The sequence below is a fragment of the Miscanthus floridulus genome, chromosome 4, assembly GCF_019320115.1.
Source record: "Miscanthus floridulus cultivar M001 chromosome 4, ASM1932011v1, whole genome shotgun sequence".
Classification (NCBI taxonomy): Eukaryota; Viridiplantae; Streptophyta; class Magnoliopsida; order Poales; family Poaceae; genus Miscanthus; species Miscanthus floridulus.
In genome coordinates, this window is record NC_089583.1 from 47435681 (window position 1) to 47452010 (window position 16330).

Here is a 16330-nt window from a genome sequence, read left to right on the forward strand (position 1 = left end):
CTGTCAATGATGCTTAGTTTACCAATCTACATACACTGTTGTTAGTTCAGTATGATACTGTAGCAGATTGTTTGAGAAGCTCATTTATGATATCCACAAGAGCAGAAAAAGTAAGAAAAAAACACAGGAATTAACTCTGAGCTGAGAAACTATTGATGACTGAAAATTGAGCTGAGAAACTATTGATGATTGAAAAATAATGGTGGAATGTTGCTTTCTTGCATGTGCAGGCTAAAAGATCAGTGAGAGAATGAGGCCACCTTGGAGTGACATTGCAGATAAGTATTGTCACTCATACATAGGTTCTGAATCAATATTTTGTTCCTCTCTATAAATTAAAAATAATCTCTGAAAATGTGCTAGCATAATCTTTACAAAAATCTCTTATAGCAACACACTAAGATACTCAACTGAATTGTGCTAGATGGGCTAGTGCAGTAGCATAGAGACCATTCTCGCATGACAACCGAAGAGATAGCCTCCCTTCTCTTTCTAGGCGTTGCTTATTCATGTGGGAGTTTGTACCCATTTCCTCCAATTTTCATTACCTCTTTCATGCACAATTGTAGACTTAGGAATACTCGATTCAGAATTACCTCATCATATTCTTCAAACTCTTCCTCCACATTATGAATTAGATCTTCAATAGTTTCTAGACTTCCACAATCAGTCAAGGACTGTATAGAGTTGAAGAAACCAAGATCCAAAACATTCATGTCTAGGGAGTTTGCTGGCTGTTGCATTAGTCTAATGTCTAGACCAGTAGTCGCCACAGTTTCAAGAAAAGCTAGGTCATTTGGACGAACATGGGTTCTAGCATTGCCTTGTTGAATGAAAATAGTCTTGTCTGCGTCTTCTTGTGGCCACTTATCTTTGATGGCTAGGATAACCTTTTCAAGCAAATATTACCTCATCACCTCCCGGTTGACTATGATAGATTTAGTTTCTAAGGTCCCTCTTTCTCTGTTCTGGCTCCTCCTTGCCGCAGGCACCTCTTTCACAAATGGCCATACTCCGAGCTTTCCAGAAAATGTCAAATTTTCTTCCTCATCATATTTTGGCCTACCTACAGCGGTCAGGAACATGACTTTACCAATGTTGTTCTTGTTCTGAATAGTGCGTTCAGGATCATCTTCTTCAGGCGTCAGGTAGTATTTTTCCCCTTTTTTGTCATAAAATACCATTTCTCATCAATATGCACTATATTCTGCATATCAACAAATTTAGGTTCTACATGCCCTAGAGTTTCCTGATCCAACATTGAAATGCAGAACTGCAGTCTATCCCTTTTGTTGCTCTCTCTCAAGTGTGGCTTCAATGTACTAGAGTGGCGTCTTATCTCACCCAGCTTGAACTTTCTGTGCAATGTCGAAACACTGACTGAAAACATCTAGGCCCCTAGTTGGATTTTGGTGATTAATGTCAATACAAGATTACCATAACTAACGTGTCTTTTGCAGAAGCAATTAAGTTAGGTCATGGTAATGGAGATCGATTGAGCAATCGAGGTTGTCATGCCCCTACGATGGAAATTGTTTCGGTTTTTAAAGGATGGACGACAAGGTTAAGGATAACTAGTTCTAAGTGTCGATTGGAGTTGGAGAGACACTTAGAGTAGTTTAAGACTTTGTTTTTCCTTTGGCTGTACTATTAAGGGGGGTATGAACGGGTAGCTTGACCTAGTTGAGTCTAGTGAGTTAGGTGTGGTGCACACTTGTTAAAACTAGCTCTAGGTAGCTCCTATGAATGCCTAAGATCCTTTGGAGCAAACTTCATTCACATATGTTCGAAAGTTGGAAGTGAATGGAGGGTCAAACACTGACCGGACGCTGGCTCCGGTGCGACCGGACGCTGGCCGCAGGGTCCGGTCAGTTCATTTGACCATGAAGAACAAGTCTGGTGTGACCGGACGCTAGAAGGTCGTGTGACCGGACGCTGAGGACTAGCGTCCGGTCGACTCCAGTAAGGGTCCAGACTTGGGAAAGAGTGACCGGACGCGTCCGGTCAGTGGTGACCGGACCCTGAGTATCCAGCGTCCGGTCGTTTATAGTAAGCATCTAAGAGCGACCGGACGCGTCCGGTCGGTACTGACCGGACCCTGACAGCGTCCGGTCATCACTTGAAAACTGTTCGCGGGTTGAACTGACCGGAGCGTCCGGTCAAAACGATCGGAGCGTCCGGTCATCCCGTAGAAGCTCATAACTTTTTGTTTTTCAGGCTGCCTTATAAATAGAAGCTTCACTCGTGAGTGGAGCAACTTTTGCTCATTCCAACAGCTGAGAAACACGTTTGTGAGTGCCAAGAAGAGCAAGGTCCTAGTGAGGTGTGTGTGATTTGAGAATCCAAGAGAGTAGCCTCACTAGCAAATCAAGAGTAGCAAAGTGTGCATCCATCTTCTCATTAGGCTTCGCGTAGTCAAGTGAGAGTTCGTGCTTGTTACTCTTGGTGATCACCATCACCTAGATGGCTTGGTGGTGATTGGGAGTTTGGTGTTCACCCGGCGGAGCTTGTTGGTGACCCAACTCAAGTTGTAAGCGGTTTTGGGTGATTCGCCGTGACGGAGTGTCGAAGAATCAACCCGTAGAGAGCACTTGATCCTTGCGCGGATCAAGGGGGAGCTACACCCTTGCGCGGGTGCTCCAAAGAGGACTAGTGGGGAGTGGCGACTCTCCGATACCTCGGCAAAACATCGCCGTGTTCCTTTCTCTCTCTATTTACTTTGAGTACTTACTTTGAGTATTTACGTTGAGCAATTCAATACTTGTTTTACATCCATAGAATTGCTTGCTAGAGTAAGTTTGGAACATAGGTTGCGAGGTTGTTGTGCATTAGTTTGATATAAATACTTTTCTAGGCACAAGGGGTTAATTGGGCTATCCGTAGGATTTGATTATTGCAAGAGAATTTAGAATTAGCCTAATTCACCCCCCCTCTTGGGCATCTTGATCCTTTCAATAGGTATCAGAGCCTCATGCTCACGTTTTTAAGCTTAATCGCTTAGAGCAAGATGTCTCACGGGGATGGACCTCCTCCTATCTTTGAGGGAGATGATTTTCCATATTGGAAAATCCGCATGGAAGCGTACTTAGAAGCTCTAGACGTTGGAATACTTAGAGCCGCCTCTCAAGGGTTCCCAACACCTAAGAATGCCGCACAACTTCAAGGCAATGAAGTGAACTATGAAAAATAGAATGCAAAGGCTCGCAACACAATCTTTAGAGGCCTTTGCAAAGATGTGTTCAATCGTGTAAGGAACCACAAAGATGCCCATGCATTATGGTCGGACGTTTGTGCGCTCCATGAGGGAACCAAGAGTGAGCGTGAGGAACGATATCATCTTGTAATTAAAAAGCTAAATTCTTTTGAGATGTTTCCCAAAGAAAGTGCTAATGAGATGTATTCTCGATTAAATATTCTTGTAGAGGAAGTCAATGGGCTTGGACTTACTCAAATGTCACCATCCGACGTTGTGAGAAAAATCTTGAGTGTCCTCCCCATTGACAAATATGGGCACATTGTGACCGTGCTACATCAAGGTGATCTTTCCGCCGCTACACCGACACAAATCTTGGGAAAGATCAATGCTCATGAGATGTACATGCACATCACACCACAAGATGGCTCATCCTCTACATAGAAGAAAGAGGACTTAGCATTCAAAGCTAGCCAAGACAAGGGCAAAGCAAGACTTGAGTATGAGAGCTCAAGTGATGAAGATGATGAAGAAAGCCTTGCCCTCATGGTGAAGAAGACCACCAAGATGATAAAAAAGCTAAACAAGAGTGGCATCAAGTTTGATGGCAAGAAGAAGTTCTTCACTAGCTCAAGAAGAAAGCCAATCTCCGAGATGGATTGCTACAATTGTGGCGAACTTGGCCACCTAGCTCATCAATGCACAAAGCCCAAGAAAGACAAGTTCAAGAACAAGGGCAAGAAAGATGATTCAAGCGATGAAGATGAAAAGAAAAAGAACAAGCCCTACAAGAAGAGAGGTGGCAAAAAGAGGGAGTTCTACAAGAAGAAGAAGAGTGGCAAGGCCTATATTGTCGGTGATTGGCTCACGGACATTGATTCATCAAGTGGATCATCCGATGATGATAGTGATGATGAAAAGGTGGCCGCCATTGCAATTGATCTTACATCTTCACCGCCATCATCGCCATCATCCTCTACACACCCATGCCTTATGGCCAAAGGCAAGGTAACTAAGAGTGATGATAGTAGTGATGATGAACATGCTAGCGATAATGATAGCGATAGCGATGATGATGACTCACCTACATATGATGATCTTGTCAAAATACTAAGAAAATATACTAAGATCATTAGAAAGAGTAGAGCTATAAATGAAAAACTTGATGCTAAAAATGATTCTCTCTTAGCTAAGTGTGATACATTAGAAAAGGCTAATGATGAGCTCAAAGAAACAAATGATTCTCTATCATCCAAACTCAAGGAGCTCAAATCTTCTAAGAAAGAGCTTAAAGATAAAAATGATAAACTTGAGTGGGTGCACAATGAGCTTATCACTAGTCACAACAAGCTAAAAGATGAATATACAACTCTAAAGATCAATTATGATACCCTTATTATTGCACAAGAATTCTTACCAAATGAGCCACATGATGCTACTAACCATGTTGTTAAGATTGATATAGCTACCTCATGTGATGATTTAATCGATGAAAGCATTGAGCATGGATCTAGTAGCAAAGGCAAGCAAGTGGTTGAGTGCAATGACTATGATGAGTATGTCAAGCTCAAGAGTGACAATGAGAAGCTCATGAAAGATCTTGAAGAGATGAAAAGTCACAACACCATTGTGCTAGAAACTCTTGATCATGACAAAGAGTTGATCCTTGAGAATGAGAAGCTCGAAGAAGAAAACAAGAAACTCAAGAAAGAGAAGAACAATGATATTCTCAAGGAAGAGAACAAGAAGCTCAAAATGGAGAAAGAGCATCTCAAGGTAGGATTGAGCAAGTTTGCTAGAGGCAAGCATCTCCAAAGTGAGCTACTCATGAATACCGTCATGAAGATGGATAGAAGTGGCATTGGATATATGGCAAGTATAGAGAAGAAGAAGGCTCAAGCTCAACACCAACAATCAAAGCCAAAGCCCAAGCCAAAGAGATGTTTTGAGTGTGGACAAGAAGGCCATTTTGCTCATGAGTGTCAAACTCCATCACCACAACCCTTGCCCAAGCATGCTAGACCCTTTGCTTTCAATGCTCACTACATGCTTAGAAAAGATTCTAGTGGAAAGATGAAAGTCATGTTCTTAGGACCCCCTAACAAGAGTAGGCCTAAGGAGATTTGGGTGGCTAAGTCACTTGTTGAGAAGGTGAAGGGCCCTCAACAAGTTTGGATCCCTAAAGCTTGAATCTCTTGTGTGTAGATGAACTACAAGACCAGTGGAAGTCATTGGGTTATTGATAGTGGTTGCACTCAACATATGACCGGTGATCCTCGTATGTTCACCTCACTAGATGAAGAGGTAGATGGACAAGAGAAAATAACATTTGGAGATAATTCAAAGGGCAAGGTCAAAGGATTGGGCAAAGTGGTAATATCAAATGATCATTCCATCTCCAATGTGCTCTATGTTGCTTCATTGAGTTTCAACTTGCTATCCGTTGGACAATTGTATGATCTTGACTTCCAATGCTTGTTCACTGAGAAGGAGGTGGTTGTATCTAAGGTAGATGACAATCAAGTGATATTCAATGGATTTAGATACAACAACTTATATCTAGTTGACTTTACCTCCGAAGATGCAAACTTGAAGACTTGCCTATTCACCAAAACAACACTTGGGTGGCTATGGCATAGAAGACTTGCTCATGTTGGGATGAGCTTACTCAAGAAGCTTATGAAGAATGATTTGGTGAGAGGATTGAAGGATGTGAAGTTTGAGAAGGACAAGCTTTGTAGTGCATGTCAAGCCGGCAAGCAAGTTGCAAACACTCATCCAACCAAAGCTTTCATGTCAACCACAAGAGTGCTAGAACTCCTACACATGGATTTATTTGGACCAACAACATACAAGAGTTTGGGAGGAAATCTCTATTGTCTTGTGATTGTAGATGACTATTCAAGGTATACATGGGTGTTCTTTCTTCATGACAAATCCGAAGTTGCATCTTGTTTCAAGAAGTTTGCCAAGAGAGCTCAAAATGAATTTGAAGTGAAGCTCAAGAAGATAAGAAGTGACAATGGCAAAGAATTTGACAACACAAACATAGAAGCTTATTGTGATGAAGTTGGAATCAAATATGAAGTCTCCGCAACCTATACTCCTCAACAAAATGGTGTAGTTGAGAGGAAGAACCGGACTTTGATCACTCTTGCAAGGACAATGCTAGATGAGTACAATACCCCCGAAGCTCTATGGGTGGAAGCAATCAACACCGCATATTATGCATCCAACTGCCTATTTCTTCAAAAGTTCCTTGTCAAGACACCGTATGAGTTGCTCAATGGGAAGAAGCCGGACATCTCCTTCTTTAGGGTGTTTGGTTCCAAGTGCTACATCTACAAGAAGTGGCAACACCTAGGGAAGTTTCAAAGACGTTGTGATATAGGTTTTCTTGTTGGTTACTCATTGAAGTCCAAAGCATATAGAGTATTTAATCATGCCACCGGCTTGGTTGAAGAAACATATGATGTGGAATTTGATGAATCTAACGGCTCCTAAGGAGCACATGAGAATCTTGATGATGTAGGTGATGAACCATTGAGGGAGGCTATGAAGAATATTCCGGTGGGAGACATCAAGCCAAAAGAAGATGAAGATGATATACAAGTCATTAACCAACCTTCTTCATCAAATGTACCACAAGATGGTGAAAAAGATGGGAGAGTAGAAAATGAAGATACTCATATCTCCCATGAGCAAATGGTGGTACAAGCACAAGATGTTGATGCTCCATAACCTCCTCCTCAAGTGGTCAATAGAAGAAATACACCTCTCCTACAAGATCATCCACAAGATCTCATCATAGGGAGTCCAACAAAGGGGGTGATGACTCGATCTCAAAAACTTACTTTATTTATTGCTCATCACTCTTTTGTCTCTTGCTATGAGCCTACCAAGGTAGAAGAAGCTCTTAAAGATTCGGATTGGATCAATGCCATGCATGAAGAGTTGAACAACTTCACTCGCAATGAAGTTTGGAATCTTGAAGAGCGACCAAAAGGTGCAAGAGTCATTGGAACGAAGTGGGTGTTCCGCAACAAGCAAGATGATCAAGGTGTTGTTGTGAGGAACAAGGCAAGACTAGTTGCAAAGGGGTTCTCTCAAGTTGAAGGTTTAGATTTTGGAGAAACCTTTGCACCGGTTGCAAGATTAGAAGCCATCCGTATCCTTCTTACATATGCATCACATCATGAAATGAAACTATATCAAATGGATGTGAAAAGTGCATTCTTAAATGGCTTTATTAATGAACTAGTCTATGTTGATCAACCTCCCAGGTTTGAAGACCCTAGACATCCTAATCATGTTTATAGGTTGTCCAAGACACTATATGGGCTTAAGCAAGCCCCAAGAGCTTGGTATGAGCGCCTTCGGGATTTCCTTATTGAGAAGGGCTTCACCATTGGGAAGGTCGACACCACACTATTCACCAAGAAGCTTGATGGGCATATCTTCATTTGTCAAGTATATGTTGATGATATCATCTTTGGATCATCAAATGAAGACTCATGCAAAGAATTTGGTGAATTGATGTCTAAGGAGTTCGAGATGTCAATGATTGGTGAGCTTACATTCTTTCTTGGTTTTCAAGTCAAGCAAATGAAAGAAGGCATCTTCATCTCTCAAGAGAAATACACAAAAGATCTTCTCAAGAGATTCAAGATGGATGAATGTAAGCCAATCAAGACCCCAATGCCCACCAATGGACATCTCGACCTAGATGAGGGAGGTAACTCGGTTGATCAAACTCTCTACCGTTCTATGATTGGTAGCTTATTATATTTAACCGCATCTAGGCCCGACATCATGTTTAGTGTGTGTATATGTGCTAGATTTCAAGCTAGTCCTAAGGAAACACATTTAATTGCCGTAAAAAGAATCCTTAGGTATCTTAAGCACACACCAAGCATTGACCTTTGGTATCCCAAAGGAGCCTTATTTGAATTAATTGGCTATTCTGATTCAGATTACACCGGATGCAAAGTTGATAGAAAGAGCACATCCGGAGGGTGCCATTTGCTTGGTAGATCACTTGTGTCTTAGTCCTCCAAGAAACAAAATAGTGTGGCTTTGTCCACCGCCGAAGCGGAATACATTGCCGCGGGTGCTTGTTGTGCACAAATATTATATATGAAACAAACTTTGCTAGACTATGGAGTAGTTCTAGAGAAAGTACCTCTTTTGTGCGACAATGAAAGTGCGGTAAAACTTGCAAATAATCCGGTTCAACACTCTCGCACCAAGCATATAGATATCCGCCATCACTTTCTAAGAGATCATGTAGCTAAAAATGATATATCACTAGAAGGTGTAAGATCCGAAGATCAATTAGCAGATATCTTCACTAAACCGCTAGATGAGGCTACATTTTGTAGATTGCGGAATGAGCTCAATGTACTTGATTTTAGTAACTTCACTAAAAATTGAGCTTGTGTTGTCCCTTGCATTCATTGTAATATACAACATGTTTAATTTGTGGCAATGCACATAGGACTTGTCTAACATGGTTAAGATAACCGCCGAAAAGCGTGTGAAGAAGCTTAACCTTGAATCAAACTTGATAAGCAACTAGATTTACTTACAAGTATTGCATATGCATGAATGTTGTTTTGTCATTTTGTTCCATTTGCCCTCTTGTTGCCTAGTTTCTTAAAAAGAATTATAGCCTAAGGCAAAATATTTTGAAAAATATGAGGGTTTGAGAGAGGTCACTCACATCAGTCCCAATTGGTGTCTATTTGGATCTTATTCAAGTTGGGACTTGATTGGGAACAGGCAGCGCGAAGGAAGGTTGAAGGTTTGCTGGAAAAGGTGCACCGGACGCTGCACCGGACGCTGTTGTCCAGCGTCCGGTCAGTTCACAGGAGGTGAACTGCTACTGAAGGAGTGACCGGATGCTGCGTCTGTGCGTCCGGTCAGGAAGGGTTCAGCGTCCGGTCGATCGAAGCAAGACCAAGTTGTACTGACCGAACCCTGCCTACGTCTGGTCATGGACCACCGGACGCGTCCGGTCCCGATTCCAGAGGATTTGGACCTCTCTGGAATCGACCGGACGCTGGGTGGTAGCATCCGGTCACTACCACCGGAGCATCCGGTCAGTGGATCTCGCGCGACTTCAGGACTCTTTTCGGTTTCCTTTTCTGTCGCGTTAGGGGGATTATTTAACCGCGCCTTCGTGTTCCTCTTCCCTGACCTAACTAGCGCTGTCAAATCTCCGTGACCGAGCCCTTGCAGTCTCCTCTACCGCCACTGCCCACCTCGCGCCCATAGCCGCCGCGCTCCAGTCGAGCCCGCAGCCGAGCTACGTGCCCCGGCCTCGCGCACCACCATGCCAACACCAGCCCATCGCAGCCACCGAGCCTCACCCGCGCCAGCACATCTCGCAGCGCCGCCGTGCTCCAGCCTGCCGTGCCTCTACAGCACCGCACCGGCCTCCTCGTGCCCAAGCTCACTGCTCCGCCGTTGCCAAGGCTACCGGTCATCACACCAAGTGCCCTAGCCCTACCATCCCCTTGATTTGGTAAGGCAAGTTTTTATTTTTCAATCTTGATCTCCACAATTGTGACCTAGATCAAATTCTCAATGCACTGATTCCCCATTGCATTCAGGGCGTTTGACCTAACCCTAGCCGGTTCCGAGATCCCCTGCGTGACATCTTATCTCTTCTCGGATCGCTGATCGTCAGGTAGAAAGCCACTCGATTCAAGTTCGCATCTACATTGCTTTCTCTATTAGGATTTCGCATCTATTAGCAATATGGTATTTATTTGTATATCCATCTATTCTATCGTGCAGCGAGTCGGTTCCGTTGTATTTCGTCTAGCAGTTGGCAGTCAACTCGGAGCCAAGCTCGCGAGTAAGGATCGAGGCCAAGCCTCGAAAGCGGCAGTTTGACAGTTGATCTTCATCAGCGGTAGTTCACCATCTTGTCAGTTCAGATGGCTCACACCAAGAATGTTGGTGGTGGCCTAGGTGATGATGATCGGAGGCCCCCGCCTCGCCAGCCAGCCAGATCTAAGGGCAAGTCAACCAAGCAGGTGACATCCAAGAAGCGGAAGTACCCTGATGCAGAGACAGCGAGAGCTGTAGCTGTTGCAGAGGCCGCAGAGCGTGCCGAGAGAGGTGGTGCCCGTAGTGGAGTTGTCATTGCAGATCAGCCGGTTTCACCAGCACTAAGAGCTGCTATTGAGGATGTTGAGCGTCATCACGGTAGTCCAGCTAGGACTGCCACGTTTGCAGGACGACGGGTTGCCATTGAGGAGGGTCTGTCAGCACAGCAGCAGCCCCCACCAGCAGAGCCTCAGCCAGCCCAGGAGACTTAGGAGGGTCAGGAGACCGAGCCGGCACCCCAGCTTCGCCGCTCTGGATGGACCCATGTACCAGTCTCACCGAGGCCACTGACACAGCGGAGGGGATCACGTCCTCCACCTAGACCACAGGGTCCGCCTCCAGTGGTTCACCTCGACTTGAGGGCCGCTACAGCCAGGCAGGTTCAGCAGCTGCGGTTTGTTGAGTTTGAGGTCTGGTTTCCTCTGAGGAGGGATGAGAGAGCAGCTAAGGGGTTCTACACGCCACTGCAGGAGGATTTCTACAATGCATATCTTAACAGTGGGGCAGTGTTCAGATCTCAAAGAGTCTGTCAGATAGAGTCTATTGTGGCAGCAGCCAGAGAGAGCATTCGGCCATACTTATCATATTTGCCAGGACTGACAGATTTGATTGGACAGACGGGCATATATGTACCATCTTGGGTCCGTCAGTTTTATGCTTCACTCTACATCGATCCTCATCACAGATTCATTCACTTTGCTTTCAAAGGCAAAGACTACAGAGTGACGAGTGGTAGAGCCAGAGAGATACTGAGGCTACAGGAGCAGCCTGTTAAGATGCATGAGGTTTGCTATGGACAGCAGGAGCCTCCTAGGCGTCCTCATGGAGGGTTGGTGCCCTCTACAGATTTAGTGCGCCATTGCTTCAAGGAGCCCTTTGGTGAGGGGTCGAGCAGGAACCCCAGTGACTTGACTCCTATAGCGAGAGTGCTAGAGGCCATCATCAGGAGGACACTGCTTCCCAGGTTGGGATACAGGGAGGGCCTGACTCGCTTACAGCTCTGGCTTCTCAATGCCATCATGCAGCAGACAGTATTTGATATCTGGGATCTCCTGCTTTCAGAGATGGAGGACACAATAGCTGAGGGATTCAAGGGTCACAGGTAGCTTCCCTATGCTCACTGGATCACGTTCCTCATCCGCAGAGTTGTGCTTGATAAGCCCCCTGGCATGATGGATGAGTATACAGGTGCCACCACAGAGTTCCCAGCCTACAACCTGTCATAGAGGATCAGACACACCACTCCTCAGGCACCTAGATAGCCTAGCCGTCGTCCCGACATGCTAGAGTCCGCAGCTTAGTAGGATGAGATCATCAGAGGGATTGCAGCCACTGAGGAGGAGGAGCTAGAGGCACAGTAGGAGGTGAGCGAGTATAGTGATAGCTCTGACGACGACTACCAGCCTATACCTCAGATGCCTCCACGTAGACACGATGTAGAGGCCGGTAGCTCCAGTTCTGCTCCACCTACTCCGCAGACAGACCCCATTCTTATTGCTATTCTTGAGCGGATGCAGCAGGATCAGACACGACAGGCACAGGAGACAGCTGCCAACTTCGCACAGTTTCAGGCTCATCAGGACGAGTTTCAGTGGCAACAGCAGCTCCTTCAGCACCAGCAGTTACTTATGCAGCAGCAGCTCATGGGATTCATGCAGCATGTAGTGACAGCCATTGGGGTCCCACTGCCACAGACTTCGCCCTAGCTTGCACAGCCTCCTACCACTTCGACGACTCCAGCAGTACAGCCCATCGGGCTCCAGAGTCAGGGACAGCCTCCAGCTCAGTTTACTTCACCTCCTGTACAGGTGTCCCAGTGGTTAGCCTCACCTGGTGTAGCCCCGTAGTTTACTCCTTATCACATGGGTTTCTCACCAGAGCAGTCTCCCTCGCTATTCGTGCCTAAAACGTCAGTCTCCAGGAGTCTTGGAGCATCTTTCAGCGAGTTGACTGGCATGCCTACACCGCCTCATATGCATGCTGTCGGTCCGTCTACAGCCGCTCCAGCTATCATGACTACTCAGAGGCTCCCCTCGTCTGTCGCCTAGTCAGATCCTACGACAGACATACTAGCAGCTTCATAGGCAGCACCTGCCCCAGCTCAGACCTAGACCACTTCAGCGACACTTCCTACCACAGAGGGTCAGTCAGTTCAGAGCTCAGGGTCAGATGATGATGGCGCTCAGTTTCATATTGCTCCACGTACTTCAGCGCTTGACTCGTCCGCTGCTGCCCCGCCATTCGACCCTTAGGTTTTGGTGTTTGACGCCAAAGGGGGAGAGGATTTGAGTATGTAGACCTAGGGGGAGCCAGTTTCAGGGGGAGCTAGTTATCTAGTATTAGCCTATTATATACATTTGGAGTTTTATTTGTGTGATACACTATTACTTATGCATTCGTGAGTTTACTTTCATGCATACTATTATATATATGTGATAGTGCTATCTTCGTGATTGTGATATTTGACATGTGTGATTTCTACTTTGCATTATCTATATGTCATATCACTTGTGTAATGCTCATTTGCTTTTGCTTCTGTGTTTACACTTCGAAGCAAATGAGCTTTGTTACTTGTACTCATGATTTATTCATATCCTTTGAGTACATTGTGATGGCTTGGGTCATACAAGCTTGCCTAACTCTTGTGTTCTTATTGACAAAAGCTTATATGAATCAAGCCCGTCTAAAAACCTCACTCCATAACATACTCGAGGTGGTATTGTCATCAATCACCAAAAAGGGGGAGATTGAAAGCATCTAGGCCCCTAGTTGGATTTCGGTGATTAATGTCAATACAAGATTACCATGACTAACGTGTGTTTTGCAGAGGCAATTAAGTTAGGTCATGGTAATGGAGATCGATTGGGCAATCGAGGTTGTCATGCCCCTACGATGGAAATCGTTTCGGTTTTTAAAGGATGGACGACAAGGTTAAGGATAACTAGTTCTAAGTGTCGATTGGAGTTGGAGAGACACTTAGAGTAGTTTAGAACTTTGTTTTTCCTTTGGCCGTACTATTAAGGGGGGTATGAACGGATAGCTTGACCTAGTTGAGTCTAGTGAGTTAAGTGTGGTGCACACTTATTAAAACTAGCTCTAGGTAGCTCCTATGAATGCCTAAGATCCTTTGGAGCAAACTTCATTCACATATGTTCGAAAGTTAGAAGTGAATGGAGGGTCAAACACTGACCGGACGCTGGCTCCGGTGCGACCGGACGCTGGCCGCAGGGTCCGGTCAGTTCATTTGACCATGAAGAACAAGTCTGGTGTGACCGAACGCTGGAAGGTCGTGTGACCAGACGCTGAGGACTAGCGTCCGGTCGACTCCAGTAAGGGTCCAAACTTGGGAAAGAGTGACCGGACGCGTCCGGTCAGTGGTGACCGGACCCTAAGTATCCAGCATCCGGTCGTTTACAGTAAGCATCCAAGAGCGACCGGACGCGTCCGGTCGGTACTGACCGGACCCTGACAGCGTCCGGCCATCACTTGAAAACTGTTCGCGGGTTGAACTGACCGGAGCGTCCGGTCAAAACGATCGGAGCGTCTGGTCATCCCGCAGAAGCTCATAACGGTTCGTTTTTCAGGCTGCCTTATAAATAGAAGCTCCACTCGTAAGTGGAGCAACTTTTGCTCATTCCAACAGCTGAGAAACACATTTGTGAGTGCCAAGAAGAGTAAGGTCCTAGTGAGGTGTGTGTGATTTGAGAATCCAAGAGAGTAGCCTCACTAGCAAATCAAGAGTAGCAAAGTGTGCATCCATCTTCTCATTAGGCTTCGCGTGGTCAAGTGAGAGTTTGTGCTTGTTACTCTTGGTGATCGTCATCACCTAGACGGCTTGGTGGTGATTGGGAGTTTGGTGTTCACCCGGCGGAGCTTGTTGGTGACCCAACTCAAGTTGTGAGCGGTTTTGGGTGATTCGCCATAACGGAGTGTCGAAGAATCAACCCGTAGAGAGCCCTTGATCCTTGCGCGGATCAAGGGGGAGCTACACCCTTGCGCGGGTGCTCCAACGAGGACTAGTGGGGAGTGGCGACTCTCCGATACCTCGGCAAAACATCGCCGCGTTCCTTTCTCTCTCTATTTACTTTGAGCACTTACTTTGAGTATTTACGTTGAGCAATTCAATACTTGTTTTACATCCATAGAATTGCTTGCTAGAGTAAGTTTGGAACATAGGTTGCGAGGTTGTTGTGCATTAGTTTGATATAAACACTTTTCTAGGCACAAGGGGTTAATTGGGCTATCCGTAGGATTTGATTATTGCAAGAGAATTTAAAATTAGCCTAATTCACTCCCCCTCTTGGGCATCTTGATCCTTTCACTGATATCTAAGGATTTGGCTAGTGACTTTAAGGTGGATCTTCTATTTAGTGGAATTGTGGCCATTTGAGAGAGATCAAGTTGAACTTTCTTACGACCCACTTGACCTGTTCTTCTGTTAGAAACATCAACCTCTTGTCCTAGAGCAATATGCTCACATGCACATTTCCAGATCCTTTGGATAACTCGAATATGGGCATGAAAGAAAGTAGCAACCTCCTTTGTTGCATTCTTTGGTAGTTTCCCATTTCTGCTCTTGGCATGCAAAGATGTGTACACAGCGTATCTCTGAGCATCAGTTAACCATCTCCTTAACCTCATTTGTGGTACCACATCTGCAAGTGTAATAATAAGAGAAGAAAATTAGGTTGATTCAGATTAATGGGTTTTTTAATTCATGACATTGAACAACTAAAAGATTATAAATCAACAACATGCCAACATGCTATTCAGAACTCACTTATGGATAAGCCAACATGCTATTTTTGTAAGAGCACAAGAAAATGGACAACATGATGATGTTATTTAGCCACGAGCATATTGGATTTGAATTTGTTGGCTAGATCAAAATTTCTAACTCATAAGTCACATTCCAGCATATTTTTTAACTCATCAAGCCTGCTAACAGAGGAGCGAGGAAGAGGCAGATGTAGAACTTATACCTGCAGCAACAGAGTCACCACCTTCATCTTCAGCTAGAGTGTTGGCATCCTCGTGGGCTACAGAATCGTCTTCTCCAGGTATGATCCTGCTGTCTGAAAATTAGGTTGATTCAGATTAATATTTTTTTTAATTCATGACATTAAACAACTAAAGGATTTAATCAACAACATGCCAACATGCTATTCAGAACTCACTCATGGATAAGCCAACATGCTATTTTTGTAAGAGCACAAGAAATGGACAACATGATGATGTTATTTAGCCATGAGCATATTGTATTTGTATTTGTTGGCTAGATCAACATTTCTAACTCATCAGTCACATTCCAGTAATTTTTAACACATCAAGCCTGCCAATAGAGGAGTGAGGAAGAGGCAGATGCAGAACTTATACCTGCAGCAACTAGAGTCACCACCTTGATCTTGAGCTAGAGTGTTGGCATCCTCGTGGGCTGCAAAATTGCCTTCTCTAGGTATGATTCCACTGTCTGAGTCTTCTGGAGGTGTACAATTAAGGTCTAGCAAAACAGTTTCTGCCATTTGAGATGAATTGCAGATCGAACCACTCAATTTCACACCTGTTGATGTAGATGATGCAACATTTGATGAGTTGGCTTGGATGCAAAGAACTAGAGGGAGGTCAGCTGGACGGGGGTGATCAGGCTTGGGGAGCTCACCTGGTGATCACGTAGCTCTAATTCTGCTACAAATCCAGTGAGGCTGGGTGGCCAGCTAGGCTCACCGATGAGTGGGCAGACGTGAAGAAGTGGATCTCGCACTGGCGCAATGGCTTCCTGGCACTGGCGGGAAGATACTCTGAGAGAGATTTGAAATCGGAGGTTGCGTTTCTGAGAGAGATCGGAGGTTTCGTTTCAGAGAGAGAGAGATTTGAATTTGTTGGTGTGCGTAATGTGTAATTACTTCGTGTACTTTATTTAAAATTGTCTTCATGTGCTAGCTGTCACCAGCAAGTTGCCTACATTAACTTTATTGGCGGAGGGGCAGAAATGACTATCTACACCTTACCTTAATCTCTGCT

General features: G+C 44.9%; 1 long non-coding RNA gene across 1 annotated transcript; it reads left to right on the forward strand.

Annotated features, from left to right (window-relative positions):
- Positions 1–13969: 13969 nt before the first annotated feature.
- LOC136549678 (uncharacterized) lies at positions 13970–16161 on the forward strand. Its single transcript, XR_010781994.1, has 3 exons — positions 13970–15369; positions 15622–15764; positions 15882–16161. It is a non-coding gene; the product is annotated as an uncharacterized lncRNA (long non-coding RNA).
- Positions 16162–16330: the final 169 nt, after the last annotated feature.